We start from the raw sequence: 21,976 nt of genomic DNA on the forward strand, positions 1-21,976 counted from the left end.
ATTCTATATGGAAGGTTCAAACCTGTGGAGGGGGAGACTGCCCAAAGCAGTCTCGCTTTATGTAGCTGCCCTCCCGTAGCTTGTTCTAGACAACATTGCCACCACAGATTTTCTGGCACTTGTGGAATTACCAATTTCCCTTTGTCTTTTGAGTGGTGGTCATTCTGAAAAGTCTCTTGCCAAGTTTTTCGTCCAGCTGAGTTTTGTAAATTGCCACCCCTGGTCTCTGAATCTATCGACTTTGTTGCCACATTATCTGCAGCCTTAGCCACCTGCTTGGGTCCAAAATTATGAAGTCAGTTGAGCACGGTCACATACAATTATCCAAGAGACATTGTCTCATTAGGTTACAAAATGTATCATTGCTTTCCTTTGTTGACACACAATTAATTAAATTCTGTTTCACACGTACATCTATTTCCCTTTGTGTCTCCTTAGGTTTTACTTGCCTTGTTAACATTCTTGAATACAAATGGGCATAGGAATGTTCAATGTTCTCGCTCAGCAAGAGCATGACCCCACTCCCATTCTGGGAAAGGAGTCTCACAAGAGCGGCTGCTGTTTTGTCTCTTTTGTAAACGAAGTAAGGCCCTTGTAGGTAATCAAACCAGTAGCTAGTAGTGTAGATTATATAAGTAGGTTTATTCAGGTACAAAAAAATATATATATTTGCATCGGAATAGGCATAGATTTGTAAAAATACTTAGGGGCATATTCTCAAGGACTTATCACCAAGTTAACACCACTTTATCGCATCCAAAGTGGCAATAAATGTATTGCCCTATTCACAAGCTGGTGCTAACCGCTGATATCACCAGTTTATCTGCGATAGCAACCGCAAAATACATCGCCACAGATGACCCCGTAACTATCGCTAATGAGATGCAGAGTAGGCGTTCCCATGCAAAAAACAGCAACAACACCACTCCGCAACATTCTTAACAACCAGTCAGATAGGCAAAAAGATCACAAAATACTCGATAAGGTGTGTTAGCAGCAGGAAATCAACACCAGCGCTGACCTGGTGTAAAGCCGGATGACACCCTGCACAACAAAAGGGAGCCCAGCCCAGAGCAACACCTGAAGGGCAACAGATGCTATGGAGCCAACAATCATGCAACTGGGAGCCACAACACCCACCGCCACCACCCCCAGGACCCCCCCCTCTTCCCGGGCACCCACCTCTCCGGGCAAAGACATGTCACATCCACTCCACGAAATCATGTACAAAAATAATCCACATGATGTTGCACAATCACATGTAACATGCATGTGTCGTCACGAAAATGAGCATCACACATTCACCTTCGAAGTACCAGAAAGCAATTATTCCAAATACCACAAAAGAACATCAATGACGACTCATGGCGGATCTCCTCGGGACAATCTGTAGGACACAGCATGCAAGACAAAAATTAAGATCCGAAGGTGTCATGTGGCCATCAAAGGACAGAGAGAGAGAGAGAAACAGAACAAGAGAAAGAGAGGAAGACAGAAAAAGAGGGAGAGAGAAAGACGGAAAGAAAGGGAGAGAGAGAGGAAGACGGAAAGAGAGGGAGAGAGAGAGGAAGACGGAAAGAGAAGGAGAGAGCGGCACAGAGAAAAGAAGAGTGGAACAGGGAGAGAGAGTGCCGACACTGCGCACCCAGGCCTCACTGCTCACCTGCTGCCACCGATGTGTCTCTAATCACGTGCCGGTATGTAGTGCAGTTCACAAGGTCCCTCATATGAAACAGAGTCCAGATACAAGAATGGCAAAGTACATACAATAGCACATGACAACATCACCTGTCGGCCCCTGCGCACCCAGCCAGCTGCTCACCTGCTGCCACCGGCGTGTTGCAATGAGGGCCCACCACGTGCCGGTGCAGACCCCAAGCCCGGGGCCCACGGACATGGCACCTTCGTCATCATGCAGCTCGCTCCGCGTGCCATCAAGTGTCACATTTGATTCTGGGTCTTGATGTCGCAATGGCCGAGAACATATCAGTACACAGGACATCATCGCAGGCTGCACACCCGCTCAGCCCTATAGGTTCCACAAACTCTGTGATCCGGGGGCGACGCCACGTGGTGGTAGGCCCGCGCTGCACGCTGACTTTGGCCTACACTTTGGTCCAGCAGGGCACACAAATCTTTAGCAGTCCGGACCATCAGGATGGGGAATTATTGCAGGCTGCACATCTGCTAAGCACTTAAGGTGCCCCTACCTCAGTGCACCGAAAGTCACCATACCGTGGCAGTGTGCCTGTGCCGGATGCAGTGTATCGGTGCCACCAAGTATGTGCCTCCCAAATTATGGACCCTGCATGATTGAGTATTGTGGTGCGGATGCCATCATGTCACCTTTGGGCCGGGGGATGTTAAGTTGCAGGGCCCTAGACCCTCCTGCATAAATAATAAGCACAGAGATACTCCCAGATAGAGAGTGGAAACGGCATCCAGCACGTGCGCCCGGGCCATTTTATTGGCAGGGTCACATGTCCTGTGACGCCTGTGCTGGTCGGGTGTGGTGTGGGTGTACACCAGCCATGAGGGAGTGGCTGTGGCATGCTGACAACTAGATCTGTGACCAGCAGATCACTACAGGGAAGATCTGGGACATGTAGTGTTGTCCCGCCGTGAGCGTAAGCGGAGTGGGCTGGCCTGGCGTATGCCAGTCCGGCGTAAGGGAGTGAACAATGACACCAGGGCTCAGGACGTGGTTCCGTACTGGGCTGGACAAGGAAGTAACTAATGCGTGTGTCTCTATTGTAGTGTCTAGAAAGGGTCCCCGTGAGGAGAACGTGTAAACACACAATAACACAATTATAAATTTAAATAAAAATAAGGAATTGATTCTAATGAGAATGTTGTCATTTATTCAACAACACTACATTATGATTTAGTGAAGCACTATTACAATCACTTTAAGGAGAGTAGGAAATTAGAAAATGAAATAGCCCCAATATGGGAGGGGAGGGAAGGAGGAAGTGGTGCTCAAGGGCTGTGAAAAAGGTTAGGGAAAGTACACAGACTTAAACAGGATGTAAATAAATACAAGAATCAAATCAGGAATTGGGAATTATTCCAAAAGCCAAAAACAGCCTATGTGAATTAAGGCAATTATTGAAAACACAATTCAGCTACGGACATTCTACGGTCACATATGCAATTCAGTGTGATCCAGGGGATGTGCCGGACGTCCAAGAGTAAAGAGGCGTCGACGTTTCGACCCCTATTGATAGGCTAACTTAAGTCCTTTTCCGGGGTCTTCATCAGGACCGTTACAGTGGGGGAAGGGACGAAGTAGGGCCGTCCTGTCTGTAAAATTAAAAACCAATATCAGAAACTGGGGTATTGAGTTAGACATCACAGTCACTGTCCTGTAAACCATAAAGGTTGATTGATCAAGGCAGAATAACACCATGGGGTCCGGGTCACTAGGACCTCTGGACAGAGGTAACTGGGAGCGGAGTAAGCAACGTGTCATGCTCAAGCTCAGTAGTATAAATCTTAATTATCGAAAGCAAAACTTAATTACCGAGGAAAACAATAGCCAACAAGAAATTTAAGAGATATATACAATAATATACATTGTCTACGGGAGAGACTCACTTGGAGTGGAGGAGCACCAGTGCAGTGGACCATCCAAATGGTGTACTGCTCCCAAAGGGGAAGAAACTTTCTCCCAAAAGACTGTCAACTGTAGATGGAACCACAGGTGTTCATTAGTACAGGTATCGGTGTGTCGTGGTAAATTACCATTACACGGACTTTTCACTAAGGATTAAATAGCTACAAGTCCAGAATGGACAATTAAGGTACGTAGAGGCAGGTATGAAATTACCTTTAGTTAAATCAAACAAACTCCATCAGGATATACATCAGCGGGAATAATTGCTGCCAAGACTGGTGGGCGGCGTGCTGGTTTGCTGTAAATCTAGCTGGCAAATCTAGGTCAAACCAAATACTTCAGGGTATTAAAATGGTGTAATAGAATAAGACGCTGAAAGTCATATTAGTACATAATGGAAGACACTACACTTGTGAGCATACGAGTCGACACTGGGCCACGATGTTAACCAATAATAAATTTATTGGCAGTTAATGAGCACGTAAGAGCACTAAGGCAACTGGGGACAAGGTATACATGAGTCACAGTAGGTTACTACCTTGTATAGGTTCACGCAGCTTTTAGGTGGACAGGAGACCACGGGTGCATGCGGCGGTCGCCATGATAAATCGGCCGACTGGGTGCCGTCACGGTTGATTCCTGGAAAACCAAGAAATCGTAATGAGGGAACGTATTCCCGTTTCTGTCAAGTTTGGGGTCAGGGCGTCTGAGTTAAACACTTACTTGATGCAAGGGGAACGAGGTACAAGCCTTCAGTCCGATGACAATCCACAGAACTCCGTCAGCCGCTACGCGGAGTTTAGGGGCAGAGCCTGTAACCTAACATGGGTAATGGATATAGAAGAGATACTGCTTCGTCTCGGTCTACGTGGCTCATTCACCCGCTACGCGGAATTTAAGGGCGGAGTCTCAGCATAGTATTGGTGGGAGTAATAATGTATCGTCTCGCCGGGTGATGGAAAAACGAGTGACATTATGCTAGCATAGCTCACAAAGAAATACAAGATATTTTGACCAAAATAAAATGTCAGACAATGCATAATATATTGTATTGCGCTCGCGCACTACCCAAACACGGGAGTGTAGGCGAGCCAGCACATCGTGAACCAAGATAGGATGTCAAAAAATGCCTAAATATCTCAACCTTGACATGTGGGCAGACAATAGATCATCTGTTGAAAAATCACAAATATCAGATAAACTGTATGATTAAAAAAGCACAAGGCATGTGAGCATAAAGTAAATTGAGAAATTTCACACATATGTTAGGCTAGGTAACAAAATGAAGAATCATAATATATTGAGCTCACGCACTACCCAAACATGGGAGTGTAGGTGAGCCAGCAAGGATCATATAATGTGGGACAGCAGGAAGTCGTTGAACTCGTGCACCTATCATGCATGGTGGTGTAGACGAGTAACCCATGGATGTAGCAAGGTCATGTTAGTGTAAGTGAGCGAACAAATTATTGGGAAGGGTGTTATATACCTCTTAAGTGACATGGTTTAGCTAGTAGGGTATACAGTGCAACGAATTCCATCATCTTAATGCAGCCAATTGGGCAAGACTGTCGTCCTGCTCGTTCAAGCCATTTTTAATGGAGTCTAGGAGAGACATCCATTTGCATTCTCGTAGATTCAGCACAGATGCTAGATTCCCACCTCTCCTACCTAGGGACACCTTCTCAATTACCAGCCACTTTAACCAAACATGGTACTCTTTTAGTTGGTCGCTATTGCCTTGCCAGATGCAAAAGACATCATCGATGTATCTGACCCAGAGGGTCAACATGGATGAAAAGGGATTGTTTGATGAAAAAACATGTTCCTGTTCGAAGTGGTCCATGTAAATAATGGCCAAATTAAAAATGGCTTGAACGAGCAGGACGGCAGTCTTGCCCAATTGGCTGCATTAAGATGATGGAATTCGTTGCACTGTATACCCTACTAGCTAAACCATGTCACTTAAGAGGTATATAACACCCTTCCCAATAATTTGTTCGCTCACTTACACTAACATGACCTTGCTACATCCATGGGTTACTCGTCTACACCACCATGCATGATAGGTGCACGAGTTCAACGACTTCCTGCTGTCCCACATTATATGATCCTTGCTGGCTCACCTACACTCCCATGTTTGGGTAGTGCGTGAGCTCAATATATTATGATTCTTCATTTTGTTACCTAGCCTAACATATGTGTGAAATTCCTCAATTTACTTTATGCTCACATGCTTTGTGCTTTTTTAATCATACAGTTTATCTGATATTTGTGATTTTTCAACAGATGATCTATTGTCTGCCCACATGTCAAGGTTGAGATATTTAGGCATTTTTTGACATCCTATCTTGGTTCACGATGTGCTGGCTCGCCTACACTCCCGTGTTTGGGTAGTGCGCAAGCGCAATACAATATATTATGCATTGTCTGACATTTTATTTTGGTCAAAATATCTTGTATTTCTTTGTGAGCTATGCTAGCATAATGTCACTCGTTTTTCCATCACCCGGCGAGACGATACATTATTACTCCCACCAATATTATGCTGAGACTCCGCCCTTAAATTCCGCGTAGCGGGTGAATGAGCCACGTAGACCGAGACGAAGCAGTATCTCTTCTATATCCATTGCCCATGTTAGGTTACAGGCTCCGCCCCTAAACTCCGCGTAGCGGCTGACGGAGTTCTGTGGATTGTCATCGGACTGAAGGCTTGTGCCTCATTCCCCTTGCATCAAGTAAGTGTTTAACTCAGACGCCCTGACCCCAAACTTGACAGAAACAGGAATACGTTCCCTCATTACGATTTCTTGGTTTTCCAGGAATCAACCGTGACGGCACCCAGTCGGCCGATTTATCATGGCGACCGCCGCATGCACCCGTGGTTTCCTGTCCACCTAAAAGCTGCGTGGACCTATACAAGGTAGTAACCTACTGTGACTCATGTATACCTTGTCCCCAGTGGCCTTAGTGCTCTTACGTGCTCATTAACTGCCAATAAATTTATTATTGGTTAACATCATGGCCCAGTGTCGGCTCGTATGCTCACAACAAGTGTAGTGTCTTCCATTATGTACTAATATGACTTTCAGCGTCTTATTCTATTACACCATTTTAATACCCTGAAGTATTTGGTTTGACCTAGATTTGCCAGCTAGATTTACAGCAAACCAGCACGCCGCCCACCAGTCTTGGCAGCAATTATTCCCGCTGATGTATATCCTGATGGAGTTTGTTTGATTTAACTTAAGGTAATTTCATACCCGCCTCTACGTACCTTAATTGTCCATTCTGGACTTGTAGCTATTTAATCCTTAGTGAAAAGTCTGTGTAATGGTAATTTACCACGACACACCGATACCTGTACTAATGAACACCTGTGGTTCCATCTACAGTTGACAGTCTTTTGGGAGAAAGTTTCTTCCCCTTCGGGAGCAGTACACCATTTGGATGGTCCACTGCACTGGTGCTCCTCCACTCCAAGTGAGTCTCTCCCGTAGACAATGTATATTATTGTATATATCTCTTAAATTTCTTGTTGGCTATTTTTTTCCTCGGTAATTAAGTTTTGCTTTCGATAATTAAGATTTATACTACTGAGCTTGAGCATGACACGTTGCTTACTCCGCTCCCAGTTCCCTCTGTCCAGAGGTCCTAGTGACCCGGACCCCATGGTGTTATTCTGCCTTGATCAATCAACCTTTATGGTTTACAGGACAGTGACTGTGATGTCTAACTCAATACCCCAGTTTCTGATATTGGTTTTTAATTTTACAGACAGGACGGCCCCACTTCGTCCCTTCCCCCACTGTAACGGTCCTGATGAAGACCCCGGAAAAGGACTTAAGTTAGCCTATCAATAGGGGTCGAAACGTCGACGCCTCTTTACTCTTGGACGTCCGGCACATCCCCTGGATCACACTGAATTGCATATGTGACCGTAGAATGTCCGTAGCTGAATTGTGTTTTCAATAATTGCCTTAATTCACATAGGCTGTTTTTGGCTTTTGGAATAATTCCCAATTCCTGATTTGATTCTTGTATTTATTTACATCCTGTTTAAGTCTGTGTACTTTCCCTAACCTTTTTCACAGCCCTTGAGCACCACTTCCTCCTTCCCTCCCCTCCCATATTGGGGCTATTTCATTTTCTAATTTCCTACTCTCCTTAAAGTGATTGTAATAGTGCTTCACTAAATCATAATGTAGTGTTGTTGAATAAATGACAACATTCTCATTAGAATCAATTCCTTATTTTTATTTAAATTTATAATTGTGTTATTGTGTGTTTACACGTTCTCCTCACGGGGACCCTTTCTATACATTTACCACACAACGCCCAGGTCCCCGTGACTGCATGGGTTCAACCCCCTTTTGTAATGTCTATTGTAGTGTCGGCGCCACCCGGACCGCATTCGGTAATGCGTCACCCTGTGACCCTAGTCCAATGACATGGGCCACTTGGACGTAAGAGGATTTCACTGAGCCTACATTCATCCAAACTTCCCTACTCGAAAGACCATAGACATGACACATCAGTGTGATTATCAATGTTTAATGCACATTCAGTGGAGGGTTGCATCTGGAGCAGTATAGGGCCATGCAAACCCCACATTACAAGGGAATGACAAGTCCAAAGGAAGAGGAAGAGTACAGCCCTCAGTTTGCTAGCTGTGTCATTGTTGAACAAACAGAATACGGCAGTCCATGACGAGGTTCAAGGTGAGTGTTGCAGAGTGCATTGGGCGACAGTGGAAGGTGATGATGCAGAGGGCAGTCACAAGCTGAAACAGGCCATTTGGCAGAGATGAATGCTACTGCGTCCTTCTTACCACTAAGGCAGAATCATCCACATCTTCGTCCTCTGCTGTTTCATGTGCCTCATGTGTGGGTTGTGCTGGCCTTTCTCCAGCACAGTGTGGCACTAACACTTCAGGGGCTGGAGATGTGGATGTAGTAGTAGCAGTAGCATGCATCAGCACCAGGCCTTGTGGCAGCAATGCCATGAGGATGATCTTGAGGTCATTGTAGAACCCAGCTACCACTCGCTGGTGTGCAGCTGTGGCAGCCGCGCTTTCCGCCTGCGTCCACTCCATGGTCACCAATAACCTCTGCATGTTTCCCAACTCCCGTGGGACATCGCTAGAGCTACTCTGACTGGCCAGTTGTTCTTTTCTGTGAGTCAGGGCTCCGGCGATGTCAGCCTTGGTCCATTGGAGAGCATGGAGTGGACTGTGGGTGTTGTTTAGGGACTGTGAGTGGTCCCTGATGGGACTTAGACACCCATGTATGGCATCTAGTTTGGCTGCCATGCAGTCAAACCGCACCTGCACCTGTTCAGCCAGCTGCTCCTGGCACCCCAACACACGGCTCCTGGAGCTGGGCTGCAAAGGCTCTCCACGAGCTGTTGGAGGGCATCGGAGTCGAAGCTCTGGTGGTCCTCTTCATCATCAGAGTAGAGAGGGTCAGGCTGCTCTGCAGGAGGTGTTCATTCTCCCTCTGCAATGTGAAGGGGGGATGCAGTTTAACAATATCTGTTGTTGCATTGTACATGTTTTAATACAGACTGCATGACTGTGTACATTGTGGCTGTGTAGGAGGAACTGTCTATTTGATGGGGGTCAGTGGACATTTTGACGGCATAACGATGTGTATTTGTACTTGTACATTATCCACTCACAATTCCCTGCAATGCCAATTGTGATTGGCCAGTGTTTACACACTAGTTGTGTCCTGTGGACGTGTTGCAGTTTGTACCACATTGTTGTTAGTGTTGATGTGCTCCGCATGTTATGTGTGTGAGCTGCATTTTTGGGGAGTCGCTCCTGCAGCTATGATTTTGCTGCGCCTTCTCTATTTCATGCGATGTGCCTTTGAGTTCTGTGCTTATGCAGTGCTTGGGTACATAGGTCTCTTGGTGGGAGTTGGGGGCTGGGGCATGGTTTGTCTGCAGATGTGCTCAGCTCAATTGTACATGTGTGCCATTGTGTCCATCTCCCCCGTCCCCCCCAGTCCCTGTTCGTTACTCACCCTGGTACTGTTGTGTCCGGTCATGTTGACCATTGTCCGGTCCTCCAACTCCTGCCACCATCTCCATACTGATGACTGTGGACACCATTTCCTCCATCTTGTCCAGCTCCTCCTGTGGTGCAGGACTGCCACCTCCAGTCTGCATTGAAGCCTTCCGGTTGTTGGCGAGTTTCAGCTTGGTTTTGCGCTTGACATCATTCCAGGGCCTCTTGACCTCTTCCATTGTCCTCTTCAGCACTCTCACTTCATTCGCCTTGTCCACAATGGACTGCCATAGTCCATTTTTTGTTGCCAATGACACAGAGGAGGTGACAAACAGTTGTTGATGGTGTTCTACCACCTCCCTTATCAGGATCCTGTTTTCCTGCGGACTGAACCGCTTCTTCCTACTCTTCTCCTTGGCCTTCCCTGACCCCGAGGTCCCTGGCTGGTCCTCCGGGTGGATTGTGGGGTTCTGGTTGTCCTCTGTACTTACTCCGGCAACATCCATTGTGCTTCACTGTTGGTAGTCTGGTTTTTCTACTTTTATAGTGATTTTCCCCACCTAGCGTGTGTTAATTGCAGGCCTTTCGCTGGTTTCTGCTGGTTTTTGTATCACATTTGCCCTCATCGCAGCTTTTTTGCATTCGTGTTTCGCATTTTTGAGGCGTCGAGTTGGTTTTAACGCGGTCATTTGACGCGCTATTGTGAGACTATCGCATGGTACCGCCGTGTTGTGAATACTTAGTTCACATGGCGTAATTTTCCAGCGATGGACTGCGATGTAGAGAGTTGTGTTAAGTTAATTTTGCGATGGTTATCACACGTTCTTGAGAATATACCCCTTAGTTTAGAATGCAACAGTAGCTTCTAAAATCTGTCCAAATGTCCAGTGAGTGACCTCTCACCCGAACCCACTGCCATAATAGCACCAGAATGAATTCACCATTGACCTGAGATCCAGGAGATTAAAAATGATGCGGCAGGCTAGCGGGCTGCCCTCCTGAGCTCACAAATGCCAGCTTGAGCTCCACTGCTCCCGGACTACCACGAGTCTCTACAGGTAAGCAGCCACAAAAGTTCTAATATTGGCCACGATCTTTGAATTTCAAAGATCTACAACATGCTCTTCTTGTTAGCGTTTCACACAGAGCAGCTAGCCCGTCACCGTCAACTCTCCCTGGGGCTCAAATTATGCCCCCAATGACATTTCTTCAGACACGCGATGCAAACAACTCTGGGGGCTGAATTACACGGACATTTGTATCTTCAAAAGCTGCTGATCCAGCATAAGCGCACTTCTGTCCTCAGTTCCACCGCCGCATAGCTTGGTCACAGCACCAAAAGTCATTCACAGCTCGAGTCCTTCCCAACTTGCTGTAGTAATTACATAACAGCGCTGCCGGTTCATTGAAAGTGCAACCCCCATTTAATGCAGCTGGTTGGCCATAGAGTAAATGCTGCAGGTACAATTCAACTGACTGTTGTGACAGCTGTTGACAACACAATAGGCTTCTAAATGACCTCCTTTTTTTTAACAACCTTAGGTAACTGCAGGCTTCTCAGACTTCCAGCCACTAAAGTTAAATGCCCACAACTTCAAATCTGCAGGCAGTCTGTCTTCAAGCCACACTGGTCAGACATCAGTGGGCTATCCGTCTTCAAGCCACATATGTCAAACGTCCACTTCTGTAGGCTGTCTGCTGTAATAGACACCAGTGGGGCATCCAGGACGTTGCATAGGCTTCTCTTCATACTCCAACAATCTTCTTTTAGTTTCTTATGCAATTTCTTGGCCCATCACGCGTGGTTCCTTTTCAAAATCGTCGCCACTTTTGTAAACAAAGTCAGGCCCTTCTAGGTAATCAATCCAGTACCCAGTAGTGTAGATTATATAAGTACCTTTATTCAGTTACAAGTAAGATGATTATAAAGTTGCCTGACAGGGAGCAGCACTCACTCCAACTGACCACTCATCCAAACCAAGCACTCATGAACATTCTATGACATCACATTCACACAGGCTGAGCAGCAAGGAACTAGGAGAAAACAGGATACAACAGTCTCCACTCAAAGGTCGATTGTCACATGCTAGCTTAGAACTAGACACATGCTTACTAGGGGATCCACTCCAGTCATATAGATCTATACAAGATCCTTTTGGAACGTTAGTTGCAACTGGAGCTACAGTTGATCTAGGGATTGATTTCAGTACCATCTACTCTAACTTTCACAACTTATTTGCTATCAGCTATCCTACCTTTTCTCCTAACATTTCTTCACTTCATTTTTGTGCTGCAGCCCAAGGCAGACATAACCGCTTTTCTGGGCAATCTGTATGGCATACTCTAATTTCTTTAACAGCAGAGCTGTGGCATAACAGCAGAGCTGTGACCGTCCTGCTCCCAGCAGAAGCGGTCGCTCCACACGCTGCTCCCTGCTTCGCCTGGTATCGTAGCGCTTCTTGCTCCCACAACTGCTTTGGCCTGAATAATTATTTATCTGAGTGCGTAGCGCTAGATTGCCCCGCCTGTTAATTATTCATTATTTGCTGATGTAAATTAGATCGTAGCGCTTGATTGCCAAGGTGCGCTTTTACGATATTTCAACTTGTGCTGTGCTGCCTGCAGACTCATTTGTGCCTGATTGTGCCGGCGCCACTGCCATTTGCATCGCGCTATTTCAGATTGTGCCCCAATCCTGTGTCGATATTGGCTTGCTGCCATTTTTTTGTTGTTGTTGTGCCTCCCTGCCCTGATCTCCACCCCGCTCCCGCCTCCCAGCTGACCCTCCCTCGCCCCTTCCCTTCCACTATCCACTTATGACAGAAGCTTTTACGCGCAGCGTTCACTCGCAGCGGTCGCGCCCCAGGCGCGCCGAAGGTGTGCCAAAGGTAAGCCCGTCTACGCCCGTCCGTGCCTGGACCGCGCCCAGCGCCAGACCCCCTGGTCCACGCAAATCCCAAATCACCCGCATAACATACGACGCCGCAACGCTCTCAGCACTTAACACCGGCCCACTCCCAAACTGCTACCAAGCCGCTCCAGGACACACCCATGGACCCTTCACCTGCCACTCCTCCAAGTTCGACTGCACCAGGACCAACACCAAATCCACAAACTCCAAACAGAGCTCAGACACAAACCACCTAAAATGCTTACTGCTCAACACCCGCTCAGGCCACAGACACTCCATCGAACTCTGGAACCTACTCGACACCACATCACCGGACGTCGCCTTCCTTACAGAAACATGGATGAACGCCTCATCAGCCCCCGACATCGCCATAGCCATCCCGGACACCTACAAGATCATCCGAAAGGACCACATCAACCAAACAGGAGGAGGCATCGCCATCATCCATAAGAACACCATCCGCATCACAACCAGCTCCGACGATAACCTCGCTACCGCCGAACATCTTCACTTCCAGATTCACACCGACCCCAAAACCACACTCAGAGGCACCCTTATCTACAGACCCCCAGGACCCCGCTCACAATTCAGTGAAGACATCGCTGACTTAATCAGCCCACATGCCATCCCATCCGAGAACTACATTCTACTGGGAGACCTCAACTTCCACCTGGACAAGAAAAACGACAACAACACCACCACCCTTCTGGACAACATGGCCAATCTCGGACTCAAACAACTCGTTAACACCCCCACCCACTCTGCCGGACACACACTTGACCTTATCTTCACCTCCAGCAAGCACATCTCCTTCGATCACACCACAGCTCTCCATTGGACGGACCACAGCTGCGTTCACTTCCACTACAAAAAATCCACGACCCATAACCCCCCACAACCTATTCCCCAAAGAAACTGGAACAAAATCACCACTGACCACCTCTTCTCGTCGCTTCAACAAAACCTCCCTGCCAATTCATCGGACCCAAACCAAGCAGCCACCAACCTCACACAATGGATCACCCACAGCGCAGACGAACTAGCACCCCTGAAAAACCATCTAATCAAGCAAGGTAACAAAAAAGCCCCCTGGTTCAACGATGACCTTAAGAAATCCAAGAAGTTCTGTCGGACTCTCGAGAAAGCCTGGAGAAAAAACCTTACCACTGACAACCTGGCCTCCTTCAAGAACGCCACCCGCAAACACCACCAACTCATCCGATCCACCAAAAAATCAGCATTTAAAGATCGACTTGACAACAATGCCCAAAACAGCAAGGAACTATTCAACATCGTCAAAGAATTCACTAACCCCTCCGCAGGCACTAACGACATCACCCCCTCCCAAGACCTCTGCGACTCTCTATCATCATTCTTCCACATCAAAATCGCCGAAATACATAACAGCATTCAAAACCAGTCCGAAGACCAGCCCACTCCACCCACCTCCGAACCAAAACCCCCCTCTAACAACCTTTGCGCCTGGAACCCAATCACCACTGAAGACACCATCCGCCTGATGAATTCCATCCACTCAGGATCGCCAACCGACCCTTGTCCCCACCACATCTTCAACAAAGCAGATTCCATCATCGCACCCCATCTTCGAGACGTCATCAACTGCTCCCTCAACTCTGCCACCTTCCCGGAAAACTGGAAACATGCCGAACTCAGCGCCCTTCTGAAGAAACCCACAGCTGACTCAACCGAACTTAAGAACTACCGCCCCATCTCGCTCCTCCCATTCCCCGCCAAAGTCATCGAGAAAGCCGTCAACAGTCAGCTCGCCGCCTTCCTGGAATCCAACAAATCCCTCGACTCCTTCCAATCAGGCTTCCGAGCCAAACACTGCACCGAAACCGCACTCATCGCAGCAACAGATGACATCCGAACACTACTGGACAACGGAGAAACAGTTGCTCTCATCTTACTTGACCTCTCCGCAGCCTTCGACACAGTCTGCCATAGCACCCTCATACAACGCCTCAGCAACATCGGAGTACAAGGAAAGGCATTGGACTGGATCATATCGTTCCTCATCGGAAGAACCCAGAGAGTCTGCCTCCCCCCTTTCAAATCAGAGGCCACCGAAGTCATCCGCGGCGTACCACAAGGATCATCACTCAGCCCCACTGTAGGAAGGTGGATATCTGACTATGGTTACCCCCAAACTTTTTGCCTGGTGTTTAGCTGGTTTTTGACTTAGTTGGCCTGGGATCCTGCTATTCAGGGCCCCAGGCTGATTGCTCTCTCCTTAAAATGGACTCCATGTACCTTAGGTGCATAAAACAATTGGAATTGGTTCACCTTATAGGCCCCTGTAACAGTGTACCATAGGTACCCAGGGCATAGGTGTAGCCAGGGCCTACCAGGGGCTGCAGCATGTATTATGCCACCCCTGGCCTGGCCTCCATATTTGACACAACTGGCTGATCACTCAGCTGGGGTAAGTTGGTGTAATCACCTCTTACTTAGGTACAGTATGTCTGTGCCTAACCCTAAACTGGACACATATGTTCCTATCAGCCACTCCTATGGAAGGCCTCATCAATCCTGGAGGCAGAGTGCTTGGAAATATGTGAGATGGTGCTCTAGCATGAGCTGAGCCTGTCTGCAGCTGTCGGGAACCACTCCCTAAGCTGTTCCGGGATATTGCCATACCATATACTCTTAAGTGCATTATAATCCTCGCGGTTATTTGCTATCTTTGGTTTGGCTTTATCAAAACATGTCGAGTAAGGTGTCATACGAATTGGAATACTATCCCCTCGCCAATTCTGGCGACGGGGATAGCATTCCACCCTTCTAGAGGGACACGACATGTGTGTAGCCTTAACCCCGGTTAAAGTTAAACAGAGCCTCAGCTTCACAAAATGGACGCTGCCACCACAGACACAAGTCTGGCCTCCTGCTGCTGACCGAAACTCGGCAGATGGTGGCCTGGACAAAGGGTTTCCTGCCTTGGGAGGTGCGAGCACCACCCCAGACAGGATTTTGTGTATTGGGTAGGACAGGGCTGAATAGAATCAGACATGCCCGGGGCACACAAGGTGTCCCCGTGCATAGGCCAGTCCAAACCGGTTCTGGGGCCTTCCAGCCCCAGTCCTGGCGCGGAGCTGGACAAAGGAAAGGGGGTGTAACCGCCCCCCTTCCTGGTTCCTCCCAGAGGAGGGACCTAGTAGGTGATCCACCCCCCAGTTTGGGAATAAAAGGGGGAGCAGTGCCATTGCACAGCAGATCATCCCGAAATCAACTTTAAACAAGAAGAAGACTGGACTTCGACATTCTGCTGCACAGAAGACTGAAGAGAATCTCCCTTGTGGCCTAGGAGTGGCCACCCTGTGAACACAGGTACCAACCAGCAACTCGACGTCTGCTTTGCCGCCGCCTCCCGCCGGAGACCGAGCCCAGAGCCCAACAAGAACCAGACTCCCAGACCTCTCAGAGCCCGATCCACAGTCCCTGCGAAGAAGGGACCCGTGGAGGCACCGAGTGACGTGGGACCGGACCTCTTGAAAGACACCCGAAAAGCTGACTGCGCAGCTTCTGAGGCATCCTCGACGTTGTGCTTTGGGGATTGAGAACCCCCACCACCGAGCAGCCCTTGCACCGAAGATCAGCCCTCCAGCATCTCCACGATCTGCGTGGGGCTCTTTTGCATTGTGCCACTCGACGCGCCATCCCGGCCACTAGCCACGCGGCCAGCGGCCATCTTGGCGACGAACCCGAAGATTTACACAGCAGGTCTGGTTGCTCCAGACCTACCCAAGCTCCTGTGAAAAGGAGCACCCGCTCTGACCTTGCTGGTCCGAGTGAACAGCATCTTTCAACTTCTGCGTGGCTTGCATTTGCCAAGGCCTGTTTGCTCCGATCAGGTCGCCGACACCGCCAACAGCGAGAAGCCTACGTGGGACAGCTCGTGACCGACTCCTGGACGTCCTCGACCCCGGGTATCCACGTGGCTGCAGAAAGAAGCTACCCGACAACGCCTGTTTGCACCCGACATCGCCTGGTTCCAATCTGGTTCCACGGTAGTCACTGGCTAGTGACTTTGAACACTGTCCCCTCTGCTTTCAGGTCTTCACCTCTTCAGATCCACCCTTGGATCCACCGGAACTCTTCTCGTCGAGCCGCCTGCAGCATCTTCAGCTCCAAGCACCATCGACCAGCGTGACGAAACCCGACACAACTTCGACCCTGTGCACCCGCTTCCTGTGGGTGAGGTAACTCAGCTCCGCCGGTGCTCCTGCACTGGTACACATCCCAAGGGCCTGTGTTTTAAGTTTCAGCTCCGTAGGTCACTCGGAAGGTTCCTAACTTTCTAACTTTGTGCTTTTTACGCACCATAGACTTTGTATTGAGAAGTGCGTGCACTTTGAACACTGCACCCGAGTCCCGTGGGCCTTTCCCGACTTAGTTAACTCCAGTCTCGAATAGCTCCAGCGATTCCCAAGGCCCTAGGCCTCTTCACTTTCCTCCTGGTATCTCTTATACCACTTTCTTAGTATATGGTTTAGGTGGCCCCTAGGGCTCATCCATATTGTGCAACTTTTGTGTATTTTAAACTGTCTTGTGATTTAACGCTTGTGCTTCTGTGCTCATAAAGAGTCCAGGGGATTTTATAGTTAATAAATCAATATATATTTTCAATATATATCTGTGTGGTGTCCCTTTCATTTGGTATTCAAGGGGGTTGTGTATGGTATAACAGCTGGCTTCACATGCCTTTCAGAGTTTAGCCTAAGACTGCTTTGTCCACGTTACCACTAGGATAACTGGTCTACAAGGTTGAATTACAACCATCATCATAAGGGTTGCTTGGCATGGTACAAAGTGATCACTAGAATTAGTGAGCATTATATACCAGGCCAACTTCTCACATTGGTGGCAGCGGTGGGATCTGAGCTTGCTGTTGTTTTACCATTACAATCTTTGAGATTATCATTTGAAAGATCATACAGGTACCTGCTAGGTACATATAAAACAAGACTAGTATACTTAAGTTCTACTGAACTTAGTTGTTGTAGAGCAAAGGGAGTAGCACACCCTAGCTACAACTACTAGATAGGTTTAGTAGGTAAACACCAGTGTAGGTAGATTGCAACACATCCACCCACACTAGAGCAATGTCTGGAACAGAGGGGTCCAGTGGACTTACTCCTGTTGAGAGTGACCCTCCAAGGGCACCATCCCAGTTTGCTATTTTTCCCTTTAAGGAATTAAGACAGCTTTGTGTCTTAAGGGGTCTGAAGACAGGGCCTTCCCCTACTACAGACCACCTAAGAGAGCTCTTGGATCAGTCTGAGGCTCTAAAGACCTCTAAAGCAAACCCCACAGGGGATGCTGAAGGAGGCCATCCTTCAGAGGATGACACTGTAGACACCCCTGCCCCTATCATCCTGGTAGATGAGGAAGCCTCCACCACTGGAGCTCCTCAGGTAGATTTAGAGGAAGAGGAAGAAGAGGAGGAGGTGGAAAGCAGTGAGTCAGATGATGACAGAAATAGTCAGGTGCTGGTCAGTAGGCTGAACCAGGCTAACTTAAGTGTGTTTGGGACTGAGGCAAGGCTGACCTTGCCCAGCCACCCAAATGGACTTAACCAGGGGCATAGGAGGAGGAGGAATCACTCGGGTGAATCCAATACCTCCCATGTCTCTAGAGGCTCTCATGGTCACTCCAGGAAGGAGCTGACTAGCCCTCAGAGAAGGGAACATGAGGCCAAGATGAGAGAGGCTGAGCTTAGGATCCAGAGGCAAGAGTTAGAGGTTGCCCTGGCCAAGGAGAAACTTGCTAGAGCAAGACAGCCTAGAGAGAGTGGATTAGGATCCACTGGTGGCAGCAATATCCAGAAGGATAAAGACAGGTCCTTTGATACAAGAAACCTGAGTAAGATTGTGCCCCCCTACAAAGCTGGGGATGATATCCACAAATGGATGACTGCACTTGAGAGAGCCTGCATGGTACAGCAGATCCCTCAGGAGCAGTGGGCAGCAATCTTGTGGCTCTCCTTTGAAGGTAGAGGCAGAGACAGACTCCTCACAGTTAGTGATGAGGATTCTAGAAACTACATGGTCCTGAAGAGTGCTCTGATTGATGGGTTAGGCTTAACCACTGAACAGTACAGGTTAATGTTCAGAGATACCCAGAAGACACAGACTCAGGACTGGTCTGAATTTGTTGAATGTGCCACTAAGGCTCTGGAGGGCTGGTTGCTGGGAAGTAAGGTTACTGACTATACAGGATTGTATAATTTAATTATGAGAGAGCAAATCTTAAGTAATTGTCAAAATCAGCTTCTACATCAGCACCTGGTTGACTCTGATCTGACCTCCCCACAAGAATTGGGTAGGAGGGCAGACAAATGGGTCAGAACCAGGATCAGGCCTAAGAACCAGGGTGGTGACCAAAAGAAAGAGACTACCAAGCCTCAAGAGAAGGGTGGGGATAAAAGTAAGGAAAAGACTTCCCCAGGGCCCCAAAACTCCAAGAATGGGGGTGGGTCCCAAGACACTTCTACATCCCAGAAAAAGCCTTATTGTCATACCTGTAAACAGGTGGGGCATTACAAAACAGATAGCTGTTGTCCCAAGAATGGCAATAAGGAGAATATACCTCCAGGTAAGGCTCCAACACCTCCTGTCACTGTTAGCAGTGGTCCCCCAGGTGGTGGGAGCACCCCCAAGAATTTGGGTGGGTTTACTTTTGGAGGACAGGTGGACTCTGGCCTATCCAGGTCCCCTAACTCAGATACTCTTGTTTATGAGACTGGCATGGGGTTTGCCAATTTCACAGCTTGCCCAAACACTTTGAGCAAGTATAGACAGGAGCCCCTCATCAATGGTTTGAAAGTTGAGGCCTTCAGAGACGCAGGGGCTAGCATCACCATGGTGGCTGAATGTCTAGTCCCCTCAAGGCAACTTTTACCTGATGCCAGATATCAGGTGACAAACATTGATGGCATAGAAACCAATCATCCCATGGCAGTAGTCAATCTTAGCTGGGGAGGTGTCACTGGCCCAAAGAGAGTGGCAGTGTCAGCAAACTTGCCTATAGATTGCCTACTGGGTAATGATTTGGAAATCTCAGCCTGGGCTGAGGTTGAACAGCAAACCCATTCTAGAATGGTAAATCTCCATGGAAAGGTTAGTGGGGCTGTAATGGCTACAGCCCCAATTCAAGATGTCCTTCCTGAAAAGGTTGGGAGGGCTGAGCAAACCTCAGCCCCATCTTTAGATAACTTCCCTCCTGGAAAGAGTAGCAGGGCTGTACTAGTAACAGCCCATACCCAAACTGAGTCTCCTCCTGAAAAGGTTGGTGGGGCTGTGATGGCCACAGCCCAAACTCAAACTGATACATGGGTAGTGAAGCCTGAAATGATGGATCACTCCACCCAAACAGAGAGCATTGAGGAGGAAGAGAAATCTCCCTCCCACCAGACTTTAGGAAAGGATCAGCCTCCTCAGGGAACTGATCTTACCCCTGATGAAGGAACTGTCCCAGAGGTTGTTAGGCCTGGCCTAACAGAGCCTCTGATGGCAGTGGACCCTTCTCAGGTGGGACCCAGTCTGGAGCAGGTAACCTGCCCCTCTCTACCTTGCCCTACTCAGCCCAGGGCTGCAGAGGACAAGAAGGACAGTGAGACCCAAAGGGCCCCCTGTCAAATAAAGCACCCCCATCAGCAGATTAGGGGCACCGAAACTAGTAGCCCTAGTGAGGTGCAAGCTTTAAAAACTCCTGAGGGATCCCCCTTAAAAGTAGTTAGGGACCTCCCCCAGATGGATATTGTTGGGCACAGCCAAACCTGGGACCCTAAGGGCCCAAACCTGACCTGTCCCTCCAGTAAGCCAAACAGAGGGACCCAGCCTCCAGCTTTAGGTAGCCAGAGGTTGACCCTGAGAGCACAGTGCAACTCAGTCAGAGAAAGAAAGGCACACATGGTGGAGAGTGATTGGAGGAAGCTGAGCCCTACAGAGGAAACTCACTTCAGTACTCCATCTCAACACCAGCCTTTGACTTTGCAAAGACACACCACAGGTAGAGATTCCCTATGGTGGAGACCCTCCGATACCCTTAGGGTGAGGGATTGCTTAGTGGACCATGAGACAGGGGGTTACCAAGCCAGAGCTGGTACTTCCTTATATGGCCACTTAGGCAATATAGGCTTACCTGGTCAAGGATAGCCTTATCTCCTTTCGTTTGGGGGGGGGGTTATGTAGGAAGGTGGATATCTGACTATGGTTACCCCCAAACTTTTTGCCTGGTGTTTAGCTGGTTTTTGACTTAGTTGGCCTGGGATCCTGCTATTCAGGGCCCCAGGCTGATTGCTCTCTCCTTAAAATGGACTCCATGTACCTTAGGTGCATAAAACAATTGGAATTGGTTCACCTTATAGGCCCCTGTAACAGTGTACCATAGGTACCCAGGGCATAGGTGTAGCCAGGGCCTACCAGGGGCTGCAGCATGTATTATGCCACCCCTGGCCTGGCCTCCATATTTGACACAACTGGCTGATCACTCAGCTGGGGTAAGTTGGTGTAATCACCTCTTACTTAGGTACAGTATGTCTGTGCCTAACCCTAAACTGGACACATATGTTCCTATCAGCCACTCCTATGGAAGGCCTCATCAATCCTGGAGGCAGAGTGCTTGGAAATATGTGAGATGGTGCTCTAGCATGAGCTGAGCCTGTCTGCAGCTGTCGGGAACCACTCCCTAAGCTGTTCCGGGATATTGCCATACCATATACTCTTAAGTGCATTATAATCCTCGCGGTTATTTGCTATCTTTGGTTTGGCTTTATCAAAACATGTCGAGTAAGGTGTCATACGAATTGGAATACTATCCCCTCGCCAATTCTGGCGACGGGGATAGCATTCCACCCTTCTAGAGGGACACGACATGTGTGTAGCCTTAACCCCGGTTAAAGTTAAACAGAGCCTCAGCTTCACAAAATGGACGCTGCCACCACAGACACAAGTCTGGCCTCCTGCTGCTGACCGAAACTCGGCAGATGGTGGCCTGGACAAAGGGTTTCCTGCCTTGGGAGGTGCGAGCACCACCCCAGACAGGATTTTGTGTATTGGGTAGGACAGGGCTGAATAGAATCAGACATGCCCGGGGCACACAAGGTGTCCCCGTGCATAGGCCAGTCCAAACCGGTTCTGGGGCCTTCCAGCCCCAGTCCTGGCGCGGAGCTGGACAAAGGAAAGGGGGTGTAACCGCCCCCCTTCCTGGTTCCTCCCAGAGGAGGGACCTAGTAGGTGATCCACCCCCCAGTTTGGGAATAAGAGGGGGAGCAGTGCCATTGCACAGCAGATCATCCCGAAATCAACTTTAAACAAGAAGAAGACTGGACTTCGACATTCTGCTGCACAGAAGACTGAAGAGAATCTCCCTTGTGGCCTAGGAGTGGCCACCCTGTGAACACAGGTACCAA

This window comes from Lissotriton vulgaris, chromosome 6 (assembly GCF_964263255.1).
Source record: "Lissotriton vulgaris chromosome 6, aLisVul1.2, whole genome shotgun sequence".
In the NCBI taxonomy this organism is placed as follows: domain Eukaryota; kingdom Metazoa; phylum Chordata; class Amphibia; order Caudata; family Salamandridae; genus Lissotriton; species Lissotriton vulgaris.